General features: G+C 48.2%; 1 protein-coding gene across 5 annotated transcripts in view; it reads left to right on the top strand.

Annotated features, from left to right (window-relative positions):
* Nucleotides 1-23312, top strand: part of LOC144480067 (CMP-N-acetylneuraminate-beta-galactosamide-alpha-2,3-sialyltransferase 4-like) — a 186324-nt gene that overhangs the window by 12861 nt on the left and 150151 nt on the right. The window contains exon 1 of one of the 5 annotated variants that reach the window (XM_078199250.1): nt 4541-5083. The exons of 2 other annotated variants lie outside the window; for them this stretch is intronic. The gene's annotated coding sequence lies outside the window, so the exon portion shown is untranslated. Of the gene's footprint in view, nt 1-4540; nt 5084-23312 lie in introns of those variants that run through there. 2 more of the 5 variants (XM_078199254.1, XM_078199258.1) reach the window with 2 other exon arrangements.

Genomic DNA, 23312 nt, shown 5'->3' with positions numbered 1-23312 from the left:
TTCCCGTACCTGGATAACGTCACTATCTGCGGCCATGACCAGCAGGACCACGATGCCAACCTCCTTAGATTTTTACGCACTGCGTCTCGCCTAAATCTGACCTACAACAGGGAGAAGTGTGTATTTCGCAAGCGCCGTTTAGCAATTCTCGGATACGTGGTGGAAAACGGGGTCCTTGGCCCTGATCCGGACCATATGCATCCCCTCCTGGAACTTCCCCTGCCCACTAGCATCAGAGCACTGAGAAGATGCTTAGGCTTCTTCTCATACTATGCACAGTGGGTTCCCAATTATGCGGACAAAGCCAGTCCGCTCATCAAGTCTACCTCCTTTCCCCTAGCAACAGAGGCTCGCTTAGCCTTTGAAGGGATAAAAGCCGACATCGCGAAAGCCACGATGCACGCTGTTGATGAGTCCATCCTCTTTCAGGTGGAGAGTGATGCATCTGATTTCGCCCTGGCCGCCACACTTAACCAGGCGGGCAGGCCCGTCGCCTTTTTCTCTCGCACCCTCCAAGGCCCCGAAATTCGGCACTCTGCGGTGGAAAAGGAGGCCCAGGCCATTGTGGAGACCGTTCGGTATTGGTGCCATTACTTGGCGGGAAAACGATTCACCCTGCTCACGGACCAGCGGTCCGTGGCGTTCATGTTCAACAACACGTTACGGGGTAAGATCAAAAATGATAAAATCTTGAGGTGGAGAATTGAACTCTCTACCTACAACTATGATATCATGTACCGTCCAGGGAAGCTCAATGAGCCCTTGGATGCCCTGTCGCGTGGAACATGTGCAAGTGTGCAGGAGAATTGATTACAGGCCCTCCACAATGATCTCAGCCATCCGGGGGTCACTCGGCTCTTCCATTTCGTAAAGGCCCGGAATCTACCCGACTCAGTGGAGGATGTCAGGTCCATCACCCGAAGCTGCCAGGTATGTGCTGAATGCAAACCGCACTTCTACCGACCTTACAGGGCACACCTCATTAAAGCCACTCGCCCTTTTGAAAGACTGAGTGTGGACTTCAAGGGCCCCCTTCCTTCGACAGATCGGAACGTGTACTTCCTCAATGTGATTGACGAGTACTCACGATTCCATTTTGTCATTCCCTGTTCTGATACGACCACTGCCACGGTCATCAAAGCATTACGGGATCTTTTCAGCCTGTTCGGTTACCCCAGCTATATCCAGTGATAGGGGCTCGTCATTCATGAGTGACAACTTGAGGCAATACCTGCTCTCAAAAGGGATTGCCTCAAGTAGAACTACGAGTTACAACCCTAGGGGTAACGGACAGGTTGAACGAGAAAATGCTACAGTCTGGAAGGCTGTCTTACTGGCGTTGAGGTCTAAAGGTCTTCCAGTCTCCCATTGGCAAGAGGTACTCTCTGATGCGCTCCTTTCTATCCGCTCACTCCTGTGTACGGCAACCAACGCTACTCCACATGAGAGGATGTTTTCCTTCCCTAGGAAGTCTTCCTCTGGGACCTCATTACCGTCTTGGTTGACGCACTCAGGAACTGTCCTCCTGTGGCGGCATGTTAGGACCCGCAAGTCCGACCCTTTGGTTGAACAGGTCCATCTCCTCCACGCCAACCCTCAATATGCCTATGTGGCATATCCTGACGGGCGAGAGGACACGGTCTCTATTCGAGATCTGGTGCCTACAGGGGACCTGAAAACCCCAGTCGCTTCCACACCCCTAGTTAGGGACCCCCCGACCCTTATCTCCCCTCCTGACACGGCGCGGGCCGTATCGGGACCACCACTTAATCCTCTTACTCCCGTGTACAGCTTGCCTGAGTCCAGGAGATTGTCACCACCTCGAGGCGTGCTCGAGTCCAGCAGATTGTCGCCACCTCGTGGTCCACCCGTCCGTGAGGAACTGGAGGAGTCACTGGACACCGCCTTGGAGAGAAGGTCACCACGATTACCAGAACCGGCATTACCGCCAGTGTTGAGGAGGTCGCAGAGACGGTGCGGTCCTCCAATACGACTGAACTTGTGAATATATGAACAGTTGTTCTGTTTTTTTTGCCCCACCGGCCTTTGTTTTAAAGGAGGGGTGAATGTGGTGAACCATAGTTGGTTACCACTATGAGTGCTGAGCCATGGATGGTCAGCACTATGGGTGTTTGTAGATATGTTACTGTAGTTACTGTTGGTGTTAGGGTTGGGCTGTTCTACCTGTTGATATTGTTCTGTGGTACACTCCAGTTGGCTCCGCCTACCAGGGGAAGTATAAAGGTCACTGCACTGCCTGGAGACCCTTTAGTCTGGGATTGTATTGTATATAGTGTGCTCCATTCTTGTCAGTAATAAAAGCCTTTATTTCCCGGGTACAATCTAGCCTCCCGAGTGATTTAATCGCGCATCAGGCATACAGCTTAAAATGGCCCTCTTCTTATGGGCATTTCACTGAATGTATGGTGATCATTCTTCACCCCCTATAGGGTTCCCTCACATCACAATGGGAGCACTGGATAATGGCGGAGGCCACACTACTCTTCGTTCTGGGTCTGCTTTTCAGTGAGTGTGCTTGTCCCTCTATTGATCACAAGCTGTCCTGAGTCAGTAGTCTAACTCTCAGGGAATGTAGCTAGCTGGATACAAAATTGTTCAGTGGCAAGAAACAAAGGGGAATTGTTGACGGGTGCTTTTGCGACTGGTAAGCTGTTTCCAGTGGGGTTCCACAGGGTTTAATATTTGCTTCCCTGCGTTTTGTGATATCTATTGATGATTTGGGCTTCAATGTCGGGGGCACGATCAAGAAGTCTGTTGATGACACAAAGCTTGGCCAAGTCGATGCTCGTGAGGGGGCTAACTGCAGACAGCAGGAAGATATCAGTTAACTGGTCAGGTGGGTAGAAAAGGGGCAAATGGAATTCAACCCAGAGAAATGTGAGGTAGTGTATTTGGGAAGGTCGAACAAGGCAACGGATTAAACAATGGGGAGGATGCTGAGAGGTGTAGAGGAAATGAGAGACCTTGGGGTGAATATCCACAGACTCCTGAAGGTTACAGTTCAGGTCGATACAGTGGTTAAGAAGGCACATGGAAACTTTCCTTAATTAGCCGAGGTGTAGAATATCAGAGCAGGGAGATGATGGAACTCTATAAAACATTAGTTAGGCCACAATTTGAGCACCGTGTGCAGTTCTGTTGACCTCATTACAGAAAGGATGTGATTGCACGAGAGAGGGTACAGAGGAGATTTACAAGGATGCTGCCTGGACTGGAAAATTGCAGCTATCAGGAAAAATTGGATCAGCTGGGGTTGTTCTCCTTGGAACAGAGGAGGCTGCGGGGAGATTTGATTGGGGTGTATGAGGTTGTGAGGGGCCTGGATAGAGGTGATGGGAAGAAGCTATTTCCAGGGCCTGGGTGCACTAATCATTGTAGAATATTCAGAAAACCCCAGAGTTATGCTTTATGGGTTTGCACTTTGGAACAGCCACAGAATGAGAAAAACTGTTTTTTTAATGGTCATGGAACTGCAGTTTATCTGTCAATCACACTCCAAGAGACATTAACATTAACAATATCCTGAGACTGAGTTCAAGCATGGCCTCTCCAGGAGCCCCCGCAGTGGAGCCAACTCCAGATAGGTGCGAGGATAGTCCACAAACCCCATTAATGCCTCCACCCCAACAAAGGCCCAGTAACAGACAGTCCCATCAAATCATCTACATAGCTTACCCACAACATCTTACCCACAACATCTTACCCACAACACTGCACAACTGGCCAAACCCCCAGCTGTGTCTACATCCTGACAACGCGCACCTCCTCCCTCACCCTCGACAACACTCACCTCCTCCCTCACCTCCACCCTCATCCTCGACAACACTCACCTCCTCCCTCACCCTCGACAACGCGCACCTCCTCCCTCACCTCCTCCCTCATCCTCGACAACACTCACCTCCTCCCTCACCCTCGACAACACTCACATCCTTCCTCACCCTCGACAACACTCACCTCCTCCCTCACCTCCTGCCTCACCCTCGACAACGCGCACCTCCTCCCTCACCCTTGACAACACTGACCTCCTCCCTCACCCTCGTCAACACTCACTTCCTCCCTCACCTCCTCCCTCACTCTCGACAATGCTCACCTCCTCCCTCACCCCCGATAACGCTCACCTCCTCCCTCACTCTTGACAACACTCACCTCCTCCCTCATCCTCGACAATGCTCACCTCCTCCCTCACCCTCGACAACACTCACTTCCTCCCTCACCTCCTCCCTCACTCTCGACAACGCTCACCTCCTCCCTCACCCCCGATAACGCTCACCTCCTCCCTCACTCTCGACAACACTCACCTCCTCCCTCATCCTCGACAATGCTCACCTCCTCCCTCACCCTCGACAATGCTCACTTCCTCCCTCACCCTCGAGAACACTCACCTCCTCCCTCTTCCTCGACAACACTCCCCTCCTCCCTCTCCCTCAACAATTCTCACTTCCTCCCACAGCCCCAACAATTCTCATCCCTGAGAATTTTGGCCCATCCCTCAACCCCGACAAAACTCACCCCCTCCCTCGCCTCTAAAAATGCTCAACACCTCCCTCGCCCTCGACAATTTTCACCTCCTCCCTCCCTCCGGCAATGTTGTCTGTTCTGACAGCAGCCAGGAATTCTGGAATTGGAGGTGGGTGGCTGAGGGGGAGGTGGGGGAGGAGGGGGAGGGGGGGGGGGAGGGGTTTTTCCAGAGGGGCCGAGCACTGTTCAGAGGTGAAGGTTAGGGTGAGCCACGAGAGGACTGAACATTGATGATGCAGAGCAGTGTCAGGACTGAGCTGAGCGGTGTTGTGGTGAAGAGGGGTTGGAGTGATATTACGCACCAACTGATTGACTCAGTCTTAACCCTGAGCAGGTTTTAAACCTGCAGGGAAAGATTCTAAGTGAATCCCTGTTAAAAGAAAACCAAGTAAGTACAGAGGCAACAGCACATGACTGCGAGGATATGGCATCTGAAACCACTCTCGCGGGAACATCGGTGGGGTAGCTATCAGAAATTTATAACTTCCTACCAGACTACTGCCTTTATCGGGACTTCCTAAGCACCCGGACAAGCGTCAGAGATGTGAGTTATTCACCTCTTCCCCATGTCGGAAGATTTGGGCTTCTCTTTGTTTATAATTTCAGTGGGTTATCGCGTGTGTAATTAAAGTTTCTCGGGGTCCCCCTCTTGTGATTCCCCCGATTTTTCACTTCCACACTTTATCCACATCCTGTCATCTACTCACGGATGTTGTTCTGGCTCCAGAAATCGCACAACAATCCTGATTCTTGGAACCTCACAATAACCATGAGTGTAAATCCCCTCACCAACAGCTTTGAGCTGTTCTGAGGTAAATATAGCGACACGTGTATGTGCCACATTACCCCCATTCAAACCATCAACTCGAACCACCTTTGATTTTCGCATGAACTAAAAAGAAAAATCGCAAAATAGACTTTGAGGAAAAATATCTTTCCAATTTAAGTTCAAATTTATTTTATTTTCTCGGTATCACACAGAAACGGAAGGCGGTATTACACAAAGAGCCTGTACATGTTTCAGAACAGGATGTGGTGCTGTAATATCTATGTTTTTGTGAAGAGGGTTCCGCGGTAGGTGAGAGAGGAAAGAAAGATTTTGCATTGAAGTGCCCCACACTCAGTCACGTGATTGGAGAGTTGGGAGTTCCGTGTCGGTACCGGGGGGGTGGGTGAGGCCTAGACGTGCCGGTGAGCCCAGCTTCAGAGAACTCGGGTGCTGTTTCGCAGAGGGCGCCCCGATCTCACAGTGCCCTGAGACACTCCCTTCTTCCCCACCTCCATCAGGAACATGTTCCCCCACCCCCTTAACCGACGTGGCTTGTTGACACGTAGCATCAGGGCCCTCCCGGCTGGCCCCCCCTGCCTGGCCCCTGACGTGCCCCCTCCCCATCGTGACTGCCTTCATGATCCACCCCTGCACAAACCCCCCCTGTCAGCTCTGCCCCCCCCCCCCCCCACCCGCATAGCCCCCATCATGGCCCCCACTCAGGCCCCACCCACTAGGCACTGTCCCTGACACACTGGTGGTGCCTACTTGGCACTGCTGGAGCGTCTGGAGGCCACTGCCGGTGTGCCAGGTGGGCACTGCCGGTGTGCCAGGTGGGCAGCACTGGTGTGCCAGGTGGGTACTGCCAACTGGGCACTGCCTAATGGGTACTGCCTGTCCATGCCCCTGACCATCCGCAGGCTTCACTACCCCCAAGCCCTCTGCCATGACCACTGTGCCAGGTTTCCGCTAGTGGAGACCAGTAGTAATTCGCGTTGCGGAGTGATTTTAGGCGTGCAAGCTATTTTCCCAGATCAGCGCAATCCACACCAGGAGCAGCAAAAAGGGGGAAATCGCCTCTAATGTTTTGGCCTCAACTGCTTTCTATGATAGTGAATGCTAGCCATGTCCTTTAGGAAAATAAATCTGCTGTCCTTACCCGGTCTGGCCTACATATAACTCCAGACCCACAGCAATGAAGTTGACTCTGAAATGGCCGAGGAAGGCAAGTTGAAAGGCAGTTAGCGATGGGTTACAAAAGCTGGCCTTGTCAGTGAGGCTGTGAAAGAGAAAGAATTGCTTTCAGAGCACAGTGACTATTATGGCCCAATGTTTAAATTACATTTCCTAAAATTCGAATAATAGATAACACATGATCCACACAGGAATTCCCGAACTGGGCTTGGTCAGCCAAAGGCGTCAGAGAGGAATTTACTTAAGTTTTTTTCCCCTTATTGTCCCAGGGAAATGTTTCTGTTTATCAGCCACTCTCTGGAGACCATACTGCTGTTGGAAAGAGGTTTAGGGGCAGGAAGTGTCGAGTTGTGATGTTCCAAGAATCATCAGCGTTGGGCTAGTTATCTTTTCCTGTCTGTCATTTTTGGTTTTATGTTATAAGTAATGAATAGTGAGCATGAGTTTGCCATATTTAACAATGTGTTTATCCTTTGAGAGAGCGATTCCAGAGGACAATGTACTTTGCCATCAATTGCTGCTGCCTTCCAATCTAGAATCTGCGCCGTCTATTGGAACAATGTGCTAAATAGGACATAGGAACTCAAGGAGGCCATTCAGCCCCATGGTTAGCACTGCTGCCTCACAGTGCCAAGGAACCTGGGCTTGATTCCCAGCTCGGGTCACTGTCTGCGTGGAGTTTACACGTTCTCCCCATGTCTGCGTGGGTTTCCTCCGGGTGCTCCGGTTTCCTCCCACAGTCTGAAAGATGTGCTGGTTAGGCGCATTAGCCATGCTAAATTCTAAATTCGGGGATCTTGTGGGAGATGTGGGAGCTGAATGCCAGTGATGGCTGTCTCAGGGGTGGGGATTTGCCGACGGTAGCTGTGTGGGGGGATGGGGGGTCGGCGGTTGTAGGGAAGGGGCCCAATGTTTGGAGGGAGGGGTGGTGTCGGCATTGACTGCTGGCTCCGATTGGGGGCAGTTGGGGGTGAATGCTGGCTCTGAGCATGTGGCGGGGAGATAGGGGGGAGAGCCTGTGACCACCATGGTGGGGTGGGGGGAGAGGTTATCTTTTGGTTGGATCACAGTGCCCTTTACAATGGCACGCCGATCTCAGTGCAGCCGAACTTTGCTGGCATGTTGAAGTCCCAACCCTCTACATGACGGCATGAAACATGCCCAGCTGCTCTTTGCAACAGAGTGTGGTAAGATCTGGAGAGAAAGCCGATGTTTTTCTCTCTGGAACCATCTGGAACCAACACTCTGGGTGGGATTTTCCAGCCGCGCTCACCCCAAAATCGGAAAATCCCATCGAAGGAGCTTTGCATGGCCCACCCCTCACCCGCTACAATTCCCATGGTGGGCGGGATGGAAAAATTCCGGTGTCTGCCATTTTTTGGTAAGATTTCTCCCCATAGTCAAATGTGATGAGAACATTCTTGAACTTCAAAGCAACAGTGACATGTTGGTGAATTGGTTTTATGGTTCAGTTCAGAAACTCCAATCATTTTTGGAGCCCACCTGGATCATAAGTTTTGCATCTTGAATTTGACTAGGATAAGCATGATAGGTTTCACTTTAGGTGTGATTCAAATGACCCACTAGGGAGCATTTATCAAACAAAGTTTATTTAAGAATATAATATAAGTTAACATATATGAAAAGAAAATTAGCTTTTAATAACTTTTATCAATTACAAACAAAAACAAAACAACTACAATAATGTATAACCCTTAACAAATATATCTAAGATGTTCCAATCAAACCAAAACCATAAACACCCATTTAAACAGATTTGACACAGCAAAGACTAATGCTCACGTGATACTGGAATTAAGTCCTTTGGGTGAATTCTGCAGTTCTCTTGATAGACCCAGAACAGTTTGAAGCCAGAACAGTTACCCAGAACATCTGGAAAACTCTAGGCAAACCACCAACAGCAGAATCTTCCCTTCAGGAAGGCAAGATGCATTGCTTTCAGCTATCCAGCATAATTTCCAGAACCAGGGAGAGAGAGTGAGAGAGGGAGAGACTTCTTTTCAGCTTGATGTCCCTTCTAAAACTAAACTCCAACCACAGCCAAACCGAAAAACCTTAAACTCCCTACGAGGGGAAAGGAAACCTGTCCAGAACCCATGGCCTTTTCTCCTAACAATGAAGGGCCATAAAACTAATCCCAGAGTAAACACAAACAACCCCATTTGAAACTACTGAAGTAGCAATAAAAGGACTCCTTGGTGACAGCTCAGCAACGATGACATCAGCTAAGGCTGAGCTGGGAGAAAATGATTTTAAAAAAACTCTGAAAGGTACACTAACATCACATTGGACAGACATGTAGCAGATAATATTCAATGCAGCAAATTGTGAGGTGATTCATTTTGGCAGAAAGAATATAGGGAGACAGTACAAAATGACGGGAGAAACTCCGAAGGAGGTGCAGGAACAGGGGAACGATGGTGTATATGTACATTGGGGATACTTGGACACTTATCCATCGAAGGCTTTCTTAACGGGGTGTAGCAATGTTTATCACATAAGGTATTATACCAGAATGCAATTAATGTAGAATATTGAAAGGGACTCAGTAACAGATACTAATGTGATTGCCATGAACAATGTGTTGACATTGTCTGTAGTTGTTTGATCGCAGACATATATATGAAACACAGCAAGAACTGTCTCAGTTTGGAGGAGCAATTTTAAGTTTTCCCCCTTCCTTATTCTACAAACTCTTCAAAATTGATCAAATAACTGTTATCGCACAGAGGAACCATAATGGGCGGCACAGTGGCACAGTGGTTGGCACAGCTGCCTCACAGCGCCAGGGACCTGGGTTCAATTCCAGCCTCAGGTCACTGTCTGTATGGACTCTGCACGTTCTCCCCGTGTCTGCGTGGGTTTCCTCCGGGTGCTCCGGTTTCCTCCCACGCTACAAAGTTAGGTGCATTGGCCATGCTAAATTGCCCCTTAGCGTCCCGGGATGTGTAGGTTAGAGGGATTGGCGGGGTGAATATGTGGGATTACGAGGATAGGGCCAGGGTGATATTGTTGTCAGTGCAGACTCGATGGGCCGAATGGCCTCCTTCTGCACTGCAGGGTTTCTATAATTCCTGTCCATCGATAAATCCACCGACAGAGAAATCACATAGAATGAGCATCAATAACACCCAATCACAATAGGCTGTCAACCTAAATAAAGAAACAAACTGTCTCCAAATTACTCCCGCGTACGGTACGCACAGATATGCACCTATCCCTGAAAAGTTGGAAATCTGCATCTCCTGATCATCTTACAGACTCCAGTTGCATGGATGATGACAACATGATTCTCCACAACATTTTCATTCACTATGTCCGCACCTTGTTTTTAAAGCAAAGCTCAGCTGTGTGTGAGCAATATGTGAGGCGGGGGTAGGTGGGGGGGGGGCACAGTGGCACAGTGGTTAGCACTGCTGCCTTATAGCGCCAGGGACCTGGGTTCGATTCAATGTGGTGTTTGCACATTGTACCCATGTCTGTGTGGGTTTCCTCGGGTGCTCTGGTTTCCTCCCACTGTCCAAAAATACGTGGGTTAGGCTGATTGGCCATGCTAAATTGACCCTAGTGTCAGGGGGATTAGCAGGGTAAATACATGGGGTTACAGGAATGGGCCTGGGTGGGATTGTTGTCGGTGCAGACTCGATGGGCTGAATGGCCTCCTTTTGCACTGTAGGGATTCTATGATTCTATGGATAGGTGGTGTAGGCGACGATTGCAGGTAGGCGGTGTGGGTGTATGTTGCTGAATATGCAGCATGAGTGGAGGCCGGAGTGTAGTCAGGACATGATGGGGACCAAGTTGTTGTGGACTATGTGTGGCTGAATATAGTCGCTGATGAGTCATATCAATTTTGGATGGGAAAGAACGAAAATGAAGTTTATCTCTGTCTCTCTAGACTTCCAAGTTGCTCAAGCCAAGTCACTAGGTGAGGATGTCTGAGGAGATTGCCTTTGCCTCAGTGAATTCCTTCGATTGTCTATGAAATGGCTGCCCCTTTCATTGTGTGGGTGGAGCGGAGGGCGGGGGGTGGGGGGGGGGGGGGGGTGGGGGGTGGAGATTGGCCTCAATTCCAATTTGAGTCTTGTTTGAGATGATCCAACCCAAGCCGTTGATCTTTTGTTTGAACAAAGAACATTTGTTGACCTTTAGTTTGATCCCTCATTCCTGAAGATGTCACAGGTCTTACCTGAGGTATGCAAATAGGTACTTCAAAGGCGTTAACCTGTTGTTTAAACTTTTGAGGTGCTTTGCCTTTCCAATATAATCGGAGGAAGACCTGACACTGTGTAGATCGAAAAGTGGTGGTCGCTCACCCATTTGCGAATGTGCACAATATACAGTGAAAAATGATCTGATCAGGATGGACATTGTCCTCCAGGGTAGCCTTGTTGTGCTCTCAAAGCATCTACAAAAATGGAGTAATAGGGCAGACAAGCCGTTTCACACTGCTGCAATGCAGTGGTAATGCGAGTGGCACTTTTCACCAACAGGATGCTGCTCGCAGTCCAAACTCCAAGTGGGAGTTCTGTTCACAAACAGGGCATATAAAGACACAAACTCAATTTACAAAATGATGGTTGGAATGCGAGTCTTTACAGGTAATCAAGTCTTAAAGGTACAGACAATGTGAGTGGAGAGAGCGTTAAGCACAGGTTAAAGAGATGTGTATTGTCTCCAGACAGGACAGTTAGTGAGATTTTGCAAGCCCAGGCAAATCATGGGGGTTACAGATAGTGTGACATGAACCCAAGATCCCGGTTGAGGCCATCCTCATGTGTGCGGAACTTGGCTATCAGTCTCTGCTCAGCGACTCTGCGTTGTCGTGTGTCGTGAAGGCCGCCTTGGAGAACGCTTACCCGAAGATCAGAGGCTGAATGCCCGTGACCGCTGAAGTGCTCCCCAAGTGGAAGAGAACACTCTTGCCTGGTGATTGTCGAGCGGTGTTCATTCATCCGTTGTCGTAGCGTCTGCATGGTTTCCCCAATGTACCATGCCTCGGGACATCCTTTCCTGCAGCGTATCGGGTAGACAACGTTGGCCGAGTTGCAAGTGTATGTACTGTGTACCTGTGGATGGTGTTCTCACATGAGATGATGGCATCCGTGTCGATGATCCGGCACGTCTTGCAGAGGTTGCTGTGGCAGGGTTGTGTGGTGTCGTGGTCACTGTTCTCCTGAAGGCTGGGTAGTTTGCTGCAGACAATAGTCTGTTTGAGGTTGTGCGGTTGTTTGAAGGCAAGAAGTGTGGGTGTGGGGATGGCCTTGTGAGATGTTCGTCTTCATCAATGACATGTTGAAGGCTCTGGAGGAGATGTCGTAGCTTCTCCGCTCTGGGGAAGTACTGGACGACGAAGGATACTCTGTCCGCCGTGTCCCGTGTTTGTCTTCAGAGGAGGTTGGTACGGTTTTTCGCAGAGTTTCGCAGCTGTTGCGTTGGAACTGTCGATCGATGAGTCGAGCGCCATATCCTGTTCTTATGAGGGCATTTTTCAGTGTCTGGAGGTGTCTGTTGCGATCCTCCTCATCTGAGCAGATCCTGTGTATACGGAGGGCTTGTCCGTATGGGATGGCTTCTTTAACGTGTTTAGGGTGGAAGCTGGAGAAGTGGAGCATCATGAGGTTATCCGTGGGCTTGCGGTACAGTGAGGTGCTGAGGTGACCGTCCTTGATAGAGATGCGTGTGTCCAAGAATGCAACCGATTCCGGAGAGTAGTCCATGGTGAGTCTGATGGTGGGATGGAACTTGTTAATGTCATCATATAGTTGTTTCAGTGATTGTTCACCATGAGTCCAAAGGAAGAAAATGTCATCGATGTATCTAGTGTATCGCATCGGTTGAAGGTCCCGTGCGGTGAAGAAGTCTTGTTCGAACCTGTGCATAAAGCTGTTGGCATATTGAGGTGCGAATTTGGTCCCCATGGCTGTTCCGTGTGTCTGGATGAAGACACCGAAAGGACTACAGATCACGAACCCACTCAGGTCAACCTATAATACAGACTACGCTGAGAGACTTTGCCGTCACACCTCTCTCACCCTCCTCAACCACCTCATACACCAGCTGTACAGCAAACGCCGCAGCCTGGAAACCAAGATCGAATCCATATTCTCAACTTGCGCTCAGGAAGCAGTCCAGCTGCGAAACTCTGCCAAGCAGACGAGACAAAGGAATTATGCCATCTACAAGCACACCAAGAACAGGAAACTTGAGAAACTCGGCATCACCACCAGCAGCAACCAAGCCTCCCCGGGTATCACAGTAGAAAACAGTACCACTGCAGGGAAGTCCATTGTCAACTTGTTGGACTACACACTTCAACCAGATGAAATCGAAGTTCTCAGCCGAGGGCTCAATTTCTGCCCCACCACCAAAATAGACCCCATCAGTCTCGCAGCGGACACAGAGGAATTCATCAGGCGAATGAGGCTGTGGGAGTTCTTCCACAAATCCCAAGAGGCCAACAGCGAACACAATGAGACAGCCAATGAACCGGAACAGCCGACAGAGAGATCCACAGTGCAGCAGCCGAAGAGGAAAGAATCGAATTGGACTCCTCCGAAAGGCCGCTGTCCTCGACTTGACATGTATGCCGTCAGGAGGTGCGTCAACACCAGATTAAACAGCCGCACTCACAACACAGCCCGGAACATCACCCAAGCACAACGCAACGCCATCCACGCTCTCAAGACCAACCACAACATTGTCATCAAACCAGCAGACAAAGGAGGGGCCATCGTCATACTGAACAGAACGGATTACTGCAAAGAAGTGTACCGACAACTGAACAACGAGGAACACGACAGACAGTTACCCGCAGATCCGACCAAAGAACACACCCGTCAACTCTACAGACTGATTAAGATCTTTGATCCGGACCTTCAGAGCACCCTCCGTGCTCTCATCCTACGTACTCCCCGCGTTGGAGATCTTTACTGCCTCCCAAAGATACACAAGGCAAACACACCCAGCCGTCCCATTGTATCGGGCAATGGGACATGTGCGAGAACCTCTCTGGCTACGTCGAGGGCATCCTGAAACCCATTGTACAAAGAACCCCCAGCTTTTGTCGCGACACTACGGACTTCCTACAGAAACTCAGCACACATGGAGCAGTTGAACCAGGAACGCTCCTTGTCACCAGCATCCCCCACGGCGATGGCATTGCTGCAACTGCCTCAGTACTCAATGCTGCCAATTGCCAATCTCCAGATGCAATTTTACAACTCATCCGCTTCATCCAAAGATGTGCGGGTTAGGTTGATTGGCCAGGTTAAAATTGCCCCTGAGATGCGTAGGTTAGAGGGATTAGCGGGTAAATATGTGGGGGGTAGGGCCTGCGTGGGATTGTGGTCGGTGCAGACTCGATGGGCCGAATGGCCTCCTTCTGCACTGTAGGGTTTCTATGATTCTATGATTCTATCCTGGACCACAATGTCCTCACTTTCAACAACCAGTTCTTCATCCAGACACACGGAACAGCCATGGGGACCAAATTCGCACCTCAATATACCAACATCTTCATGCACAGGTTCGAACAAGACCTCTTCACCGCACAGGACCTTCAACCGATGCTATACACTAGATACATCGATGACATTTTCTTCCTTTGGCCTCATGGTGAACAATCACTGCAACAACTATATGATGACATCAACAAGTTCCATCCCACCATCAGACTCACCAAGGACTACTCTCCGGAATCGGTTGCATTCTTGGACACACGCATCTCCATCAAGGACGGTCACCTCAGCACTTCACTGTACCGCAAACCCACGGATAACCTCACGATGCTCCACTTCTCCAGCTTCCACCCTAAACACGTTAAAGAAGCCATCCCCTACGGACAAGCCCTCCGTATACACAGGATCTGCTCGGATGAGGAGGATCGCAACAGACACCTCCAGACGCTGAAAGATGCCCTCATAAGAACAGGATATGGCGCTCGACTCATCGATCGACAGTTCCGAATCGCCACAGCGAAAAACCGCACCGACCTCCTCAGAAGACAAACACGGGACACGGTGGACAGAGTACCCTTCGTCGTCCAGTACTTTCCCAGAGCGGAGAAGCTGCGACATCATCTCCGGAGCCTTCAACACGTCATTGATGAAGACGAACATCTCGCCAAGGCCATCCCCATGCCCCCACTTCTTGCCTTCAAACAACCGCACAACCTCAAACAGACCATTGTTCGCAGCAAACTACCCAGCCTTCAGGAGAACAGTGACCACGACACCACACAACCCTGCCACAGCAACCTCTGCAAGACGTGCCGGATCATCGACACGGATGCCATCATCTCACGTGAGTACACCATCCACAGGTACACGGTACATACACTTGCAACTCGGCCAACGTTGTCTACCTGATACGTTGCAGGAAAGGATGTCCCAAGGCATGGTACATTGGGTAGACCATGCAGACACTATGACAATGGATGAATGAACACCCCTCGACAATCACCAGGCAAGAGTGTTCTCTTCCACTTGGGGAACACTTCAGCGGTCACGTGCAGTCGGCCGCTGATCTTCGGGTAAGTCTTCTCCAAGCCGGCCTTCACCGAGACACGACAGCGCAGAATCGCTGAGCAGAGACTGATAGCCAAGTTCCACACACATGAGGACCGCCTCAACCGGGATCTTGGGTTCATGTCACACTATCTGTAACCTCCACGACTTGCCTGTGCTTGCAAAATCTCACTAACTGTCCTGGCTGGAGACAATACACATCTCTTTAACCTGTGCTTAACGCTCTCTCCACTCACGTTGTCTGTATCTTTGAGACTTGATTGCCTGTAAAGACTCGCATTCCAACCATTATTCTGTAAATTGAGTTTGTGTCTTTATATGCCCTGTTTGTGAACAGAATTCCCATTCACCTGATGAAGGAGCGGCGCTCCGAAAGCTAGCGGCTTTTGCTACCAAATAAACCTGTTGGACTTTAACCTGGTGTTGTGAGACTTCTTACTGTGTTTACCGCAGTCCAACGCTGGCATCTCCACTTGATGGTGGCAGTCAGGGCATTCTCTCCACTTTGTAATAGACACCAGTCTCTGGCATTGATTGAGGCTGAGGGCAGATTCGATTGAGATGTACAAACTTGTGAGGGGCCTGGATAGACTGGGTGGGAAAGGCCTATTCACTTTGGTGAAGATGTCAGTGAGGAGGGGGCATAGATTTAAAATGGTCGGTAGAAAGAATTAGAGGGGAGATGAGGAAAAGGTTGCGGGGGTCTGGGACTCAATCGCAGAGGCAGTAATGCTCATCTCATTCAAATGGTGTCTGAATGGGCATAAGAACATAAGAACGAGGAACAGGAGTAGGCCAACTGGCCCCTCGAGCCTGCTCCGCCATTCAATAAAGATCATGGCTGATCTTTTCATGGATTCGGCTCCACTTACCCACCCGCTCACCATAACCCTTAATTCCTTTACTGTTCAAAAATTTATCTATCCTTGCCTTAAAAACATTCAATGAGGTAGCCTCAACTGCTTCACTGGGCAGGGAATTCCACAGATTCACAACCCTTTGTATGAAGAAGTTCCTCCTCAACTCAGTTCTAAATCTGCTTCCCCTTATTTTGAGGCTATGCCCCCTAGTTCTAGTTTCACCCGCCAGTGGAAACAACTTCCCTGCTTCTATCTTGTCTATTCCCTTCATAATCTTATATGTTTCTAGAAGATGTCCCCTCAATCTTCTGAATTCCATTGAGTATAGCCCCAGTCCACTCAGTCTCTCCTCATAAGCCAACCCTCTCAACTCCGGAATCAACCTGGTGAATCTCCTCTGCACCCCCTCCAGTGCCAGTATATCCTTTCTCAAGTAAGGAGACCAAAACTGTACACAGTATTCCAGGTGTGGCCTCACCAGCACCTTATACAGCTGAATTGCCAAAGCCTGACAGCTACAGAGCAAATACTGGAAGTGGGATTCAGCTGTGTGGCTTATTTCTCAGCCAGTGGAGGCACAATGGGCTGAGTGGCCTCTTTCTGTTTGTAAATACTCTCTGATTCCATGTTTCGAAAACACTCTTTGCTCTTCCCAGTCTCTCTTGATGACTCACTGCAGCATTCAGTTCTTGAACAGTCATTGTTCAGGGAATTTCCAAATCGAGAGGAACTCATTCCTTCATCTTGTGAAGAGAACAAGCAAACACATGCTTTGTACAGGAATGGAGTTGTGTTTAAACCTAATCCTGTCTCCAGCATGGCAAAAGTGACTATCGTCTGAAATGAAGCATTCTAAGGTCTAGGATGATGCCCTACTGCCTTGTGCTGGTTCAGACAGATGATGAGAGGGTGGCACGGTGGTTAGCGCTACTGCCTCACAGCTCCAGGGACCTGGATTTAATTCCGACCTTGGGCCACTGTTGGGTGGAGTTTGCACATTCTCCCCGAGTCTGCGTGCGCTTCCTCCGGGTGCTCCGGTTTCCTCCCACAATCCACAGATGTGCAGGTTAGGTGGATTGGCCATGCTAAATTGACCTTTAGTGCCCCTAGATGTGTAGGTTTGGAGGGTTAGCAGGGTAAATGCGTAGGGTTACAGGGATAGGGCAGGGCGATGGGGCTGGGTAAGATGCTCTGTCAGAGAGTCGGTGCAGACCCGATGGGCCAAATGGCCCCCTTCTGCACTGTAGGGATTCTATAATACAATTCTGTTGCACTTCTTTCCTGGAAGTGGATCCTCAGCAAGTGATGAAGACCATGTAGGGTTAATCCAACTTCACCTTCAGAGTGTCTACTGAGAGAAGACTCTGGGACTATGGCACGTATCACTGCCTCCATAATCTTCATTTATTATTGTTTTATCTTATTATGTAAGGAAAGATATATTATCACTGGAGGTTTCCTGTGATCCCAGGTATGGTGGGACTGCCACATGAGGAAAGATTAAACAGGTTGGGTCTGTACTCCTTGGAGTTCAGAAGAATGAATGGTGATCTGATTGAAACATATCAGATTCTTAGGGGGTTGGACAGGGTAAATGCTGGGAGGCTGTTTCCGCTCATGGGAGAGTGTAGGACCAGAGGGCAGAGTCGCAGAATAAGGGGGAGCTCATTTAAGATGGATTTGAGGAAGAATTTCTTCTCTCAAAGAGTGGTGATTCTTTGGAATTCTTTACCCCAGGAAGCGATGGAGGCCGCACAGCCTTGAACATTTTCAAGGCTGAGTTTGATAGGTTTTATCAGTGGGGGAACTAAGGGTTACGGGGAGAAGGTAGGAAAGTGGACTTAGTGAGTGTTAGGTCAGCCATAATCTTATTAAATGGCAGAGCAGGCTCAAAGGGCTGAATGGTCTCCTCCTGTTCCTATTTCTTATGGTTTTATGATTTCCTGGTCAAAGTGACCCTTGCTTTCAACCTCTTGGGTGAGACTGGAGAGACTTCATTCTCCAAATTCCCCTAACAGTGGCAATCGGGTGCACCATCTACAAGATGCACTGCAGCAGCCTCCTTCAACAAGACCTTCCAAATCCACAATCTCTACCACCTAGAAGTACAAGGGCATTAGATTCATGGGAATGCCACGACCTGGAAGTCCCCCTCCAAGTCATTTACCATCCTGACTTGAAAATACATTGCCGTTCCTTCACTGTTGCTGGGTCAAAACCCTGGAATTCCCTCCCTAACAGCACTTTGGGAGTGTCTACACCACAGGGACTGCAGCGGTTCAAGAAGGCATCTCATCATACCTTCTAAAGGGCAATGAGGGATGGGCACAAATGCTGGTGTAGCCAGCGATACTCACGGCCCATGAAAGAATACATTGCTAAAAATATATAAATCAGAAAGTTATGATATGAGAATAGCTGCTTCTGCATAATTGTACAATAATAGTATTTCAACACTGAACAGTTCCTGTACCGAGCACAGAGATAGGTGTAAGTCCCACTTTCACAGTGTGGCAAGTCTAACAACCTCCCTCTGTCACCAAAAATTAATGAGTCTCAATCCTTCAGCTTTTAATTATTGCAGGAGATTTTTAGAAAATGAAACTTATTAATTTTACTTTATGGATTTTTTTTTGTCTCTCTCATAATTGAGTACCCTCCCCCACCCCTGCTGTTTCTGTTTATCCGAATTGAACTCATTATTTGAGCTGGCACTTCCTGATTTATTTCCCCCGCTGCTCGTCAACAACTCTTCAATTTCTTTGACACATGGCCTCTCGCCCCGTTACACAGGGAAGTGCCCTAGAAATTGATTGAGGGTGATTTAGTGGTTTGGATCAGGAATTGGCTAGCTGTAAGAAAACAAAGGGTGGTGGTTGATGGGAAATATTCATCCTGGAGTTCAGTTACTAGTGGTGTACCGCAAGGATCTGTTTTGGGGCCACTGCTGTTTGTCATTTTTATTAATGACTTTGTTGAGGGCGTGGAAGGATGGATTAGTAAATTTGCGGATGACACTAAAGTCGGTGGAGTTGTAGACAGTGCGGAGGGAAGTGGCAGGTTACAGAGGGACATAGATAAGCTGCAGAGCTGGGCTGAGAGGTGGCAAATGGAGTTTAATGCGGAAAAGTGTGAGGTGATTCACTTTGGAAGGAGTAACAGGAATACAGAGTACTGGGCTAATGGTAAGATACTTGGTAGTGTGGATGAACAGAGGGATCTGGGTGTCCATGTGCATAGATCCCTGAAAGTTGGCACCCAGGTTGATAGGGTTGTTAAGAAGGTGTACGGTGTGTTAGCTTTTATTGGTAGAGGGATTGAGTTTCGGAGCCAGGAGGTCATGCTGCAACTGTACAAAACTCTGGTGCGGCCGCATTTGGAGTATTGCGTACAGTTCTGGTCGCCGTATTATAGGAAAGATGTGGAAGTGTTGGAAAGGGTGCAGAGGAGATTTGCCAGGATGTTGCCTTGTATGGTGGGAAAATCGTATGAGGAAAGGCTGAGGGGCTTGAGGTGTTTTCGTTAGAGAGAAGAAGGTTAAGAGGTGACTTAATAGAGGCATACAAGATGATCAGAGGATTAGATAGGGTGGATAGTGAGAGCCTTTTTCCTCGGATGGTTTTGGCTAGCACGAGGGGACATAGCTTCAAATTGAGGGGTGAGAGATATAGGACAGATGTTAGAGATAGGTTCTTTACTCAGAGAGTAGTAAGGGCGTGGAATGCCCTGCCTGCAGCAGTGGTGGACTCGTCAACGTTGAGAGCGTTCAAGTGGTTATTGGATAAACCTATGGATGATATTGGAATAGTGTAGATTAGAGGGGCTTTAGATTGGTTGCACTGGTCGGCGCAACATCGAGGGCCGAAGGGCCTGTACTGCGCTGTAATGTTCTATGTTCTATGTTCTATGAAATTGTTCTACATTATCCTGGTAGCAACTGGCAGGATATCCCAGTGCAAAAACCCAAGAGCGAGAATGTAATAACACTGTCACTGGTAGCCGTTAAATCCAGCCCACCCCATTCAACTGCAATCCCATTTGTCAAATTGTTAGGAACCAGATCAGAAATTCCAAAGTATATCCTGAAGTTAGCCTATACCCCAATTTTATTCGATTTTAGCATTAGTGTGAGCATAAGATGTTTTATGATTCGATTGACCCACTAGAAAACAAACTTTATTTAACAACACGGTTAAAAGGTAACAAAAAGAACTTGTGTAAATTTTACCAATTGACATACTTAAACATGACAAGGTATAATTCTTAACAGCTCGCAATCTCTATAGTTCCAATTTAAGCAGTATCCTCATAGACATGCATCTTTCTTCAGAATCAGGTAATACAAAAACAGATATACTCACGTGGGTGCGAGATTCCCAGCTTTTTAACCCCTCTGGACTGATGCAGCCAGACACCTTGACTCTTGTACAGCAGCCTCCAGAGAATGAGACCTATATTCTGATGGATCCCAGTCTCCAAATCCAGAGAGGGAAAGAGAAGCACTCCTTTCTAACAATTCTAAGCAGCAACCGAGCTTACTTCTTTGTGTAAGTCTAGTCCCGCCAGTTACATCATTTTCCCCGTCAATCAACCTAATCAAACCCTACTCTGAAAAACCCCAGGGGAAAACACAAAAATAACAGAACTGCATTAGTCTAGATTAAAATAAACATTCTAGTATTTAGGGCCAATTATGCTTCAGCAGTATCAGACAATGTGGCACCGGTAAATAGAACTGACCACTAAAAAATGCCTGGACAAGAAGCATGACACAGATACATATCATGTCTCACTGACTTGATTGAGTTTTTTGAAGAGGTGACAAAGACAATTGATGTGGGAAGGGCTGTGGATGTAGTTTATATGGACTTTAGTAAAGCATTTGACAAGGCAGACTGGTACAAAAAAAATCATATAGGATTCGAGGTGGGCTGGTTAGATGGATACAGAACTGGCTTGGTCATAGCAGACAGAGAGTAGCAGTGGAAGGGTGTTTTTCAGAATGGAGATCTGTAGCTAGTGGTGTTCCACACGGATCAGTGTTGGGACTTCTGTTATTTGTAGTATATATAAATGATCTGGAGGAAAATGTGGGTGTCTGATTAGTAAGTTTGCAGATGACACAAAGATTGGTGGAGTTGCTGATAGTGCCGGGGATTGTCAGAGGATACAACAGGATAGAGATAGATTGGAGACTTGGGCACAGAAATGGCAGATGGAGTTTAATCCAGACAAATGCGAGGTGATTTTGGAGGATCAAATTTAGGTGTGAATTATACTGTAAATGGCAGAACCCTTAGGAACATTAACATACAGATGGATCTGGGTGTGCAGGTCCACAGTTCCTAAAAGTGGCAACACTGGTCGCCAAGGTGATTAAGAAAGCATATGGCTTGCTTGCCTTCATCAGCTGGGGCACTGAGTACAAGAGTTGGGAAGCTTTGGAGAGAGTGCAAAGAAGGTTCACCAAGATGTTGCCTGGTCTCGAGAGTGTCGGCTATGAGGAGAGGTTGAATAAACTTGGATTATTTTCACCTGAAAGACTGAGGGGAGACCTGATAGAGGTCTGCAAAATTATGACAGGCATGGACAGGGTGGATAATCAGAGGTTTTTTCCAAGGGTGGAAGTGCCAATTACAAGGGGGCACAGGTTCAAGGTGAGAGGGAGAAATTTTAAGGGAGATGTGCGGGGGGGAAATTTTTCACGCAGAGAGTGGTGGGTGCCTGCAACGCGCTACCAGAGGAGGTGGTGGAAGTAGGCACATTAGCAACATTTAATAGGGATCTGGATAGGTACATGAATAGGGAGGGAGTAGAGGGATACGGATACGGGTAAGGGCAGAAGGTTTTTTTTTTAGTTCAGTTAGGGCATCATGAACAGCATGGGCTTGCAGGGCCTGTGCTGTACTGTTCTTTGTTCTTTGTTGTTATTTATTTCTTAAAGGCATGATGTCATCACAGAATTGCATCTCGATCCATCACACAACTTTACGGGCATCCTAAATTTTTTTGGCAAAAGAATGCGGCATCATTCTAGCAGCAGTTCTGGGCACCCCATCTCCAGTAGGATATAATGGTCTTGGAAGGTTTAATAAATTGAGGGTGACTCGATCGGGCTCAAAGTATGAGAGGGTTTATTGCCAACAATAAATAATTATTTACAAACAAGGGTCAGACAGAACTAACAATGCGATGGCTCTCCCTCCCTGACTCCAACTGAGGATCCTCCCCAACCTGGTATGAGCCCCTTAGCACCCGATTGGTTCAGCTTCCCACCTCAACATTCCATAGGGTCCATCCTGATCATGTGGCCCTTGGGGATCATCCCCGTAAAGGGGCCATGCTATCACAGAAGGCTTGTACTATAGATTCACAGGAATGATACTGGGTATTCCCATGAGTAATGAAGACTATGACTAATCCAACAGAGTTATTTAAAATGAGAAAAAGATGGAATAAGGCATATGCGGCAAAAATTACTTTCTCCGCTGGGGGAATCCAAGTCAAGGGAACAGAATCTCAAATTGGGAAATTAGGGCGAGGCCATTTAGGAGTGAAATTATGAAGTATTTTGATTCCCCACACAAAGATTAATAGAAATTGCTAATTCTTCCCACACAAAATGCTATGGATGCAAACAGGGTTTGGGGAGGATGCGGGGTGTGTAGAGATGTGAAATAGGTGCTTGATATTGTTAGATTTTTATTGCCAAAGGGCTTCAAGAGATATGGAGCAAATGCCTGTAAATGGCATTGAGGTGCAGATCAGCCATGTCCTGCTTGAATTGTGGGCTGAATGGCCTTTTTCCTGCTCCTATATTGGGAGTGCGTGTGAAGTATCGCTCCGCTCAATCAGAAGACACGCCAAAGATTATGATAGCAATCAAGCCTCCTGAAAAGGGAGCTTTTGGCTACTTACGGCGGGAGCAGAGGCCTGAGGTCTACATAAATATTTCAGTCTAATTATCGAGAGCTGTCCGACAGCAGAATGCCAGCAACTCCATTTTACTGATTGCTGATCCTGAACTGATGTAAAAAAAAAATCAATATTCTGCCTTATCATTCACCATCACGAATAAAAATAATAATAACAGTCAGTGCTCGCAGTTGTGCTGACTTATCCCTATCTGCCCTTTAATAGAACATAGAACAGTACAGCACAGAACAGGCCCTTCGGCCCCACGATGTTGTGCCGAGCTTTGTCTGAAACCAAGATCAAGCTATCCCACTCCCTATCATCCTGGTGTGCTCCATGTGCCTATCCAATAACCGCTTAAATGTTCCTAAAGTGTCTGACTCCACTATCACTGCAGGCGGTCCATTCCACACCCCAACCACTCTCTGCGTAAAGAACCTACCTCTGATATCCTTCCTATATCTCCCACCACGAACCCTATAGTTA

This window comes from Mustelus asterias, chromosome 27 (assembly GCF_964213995.1).
Source record: "Mustelus asterias chromosome 27, sMusAst1.hap1.1, whole genome shotgun sequence".
Lineage (NCBI taxonomy): Eukaryota > Metazoa > Chordata > Chondrichthyes > Carcharhiniformes > Triakidae > Mustelus > Mustelus asterias.
The sequence above is the reverse complement of the archived record's forward strand: the minus strand, read 5'-3'. Positions and strand labels throughout refer to the sequence as shown.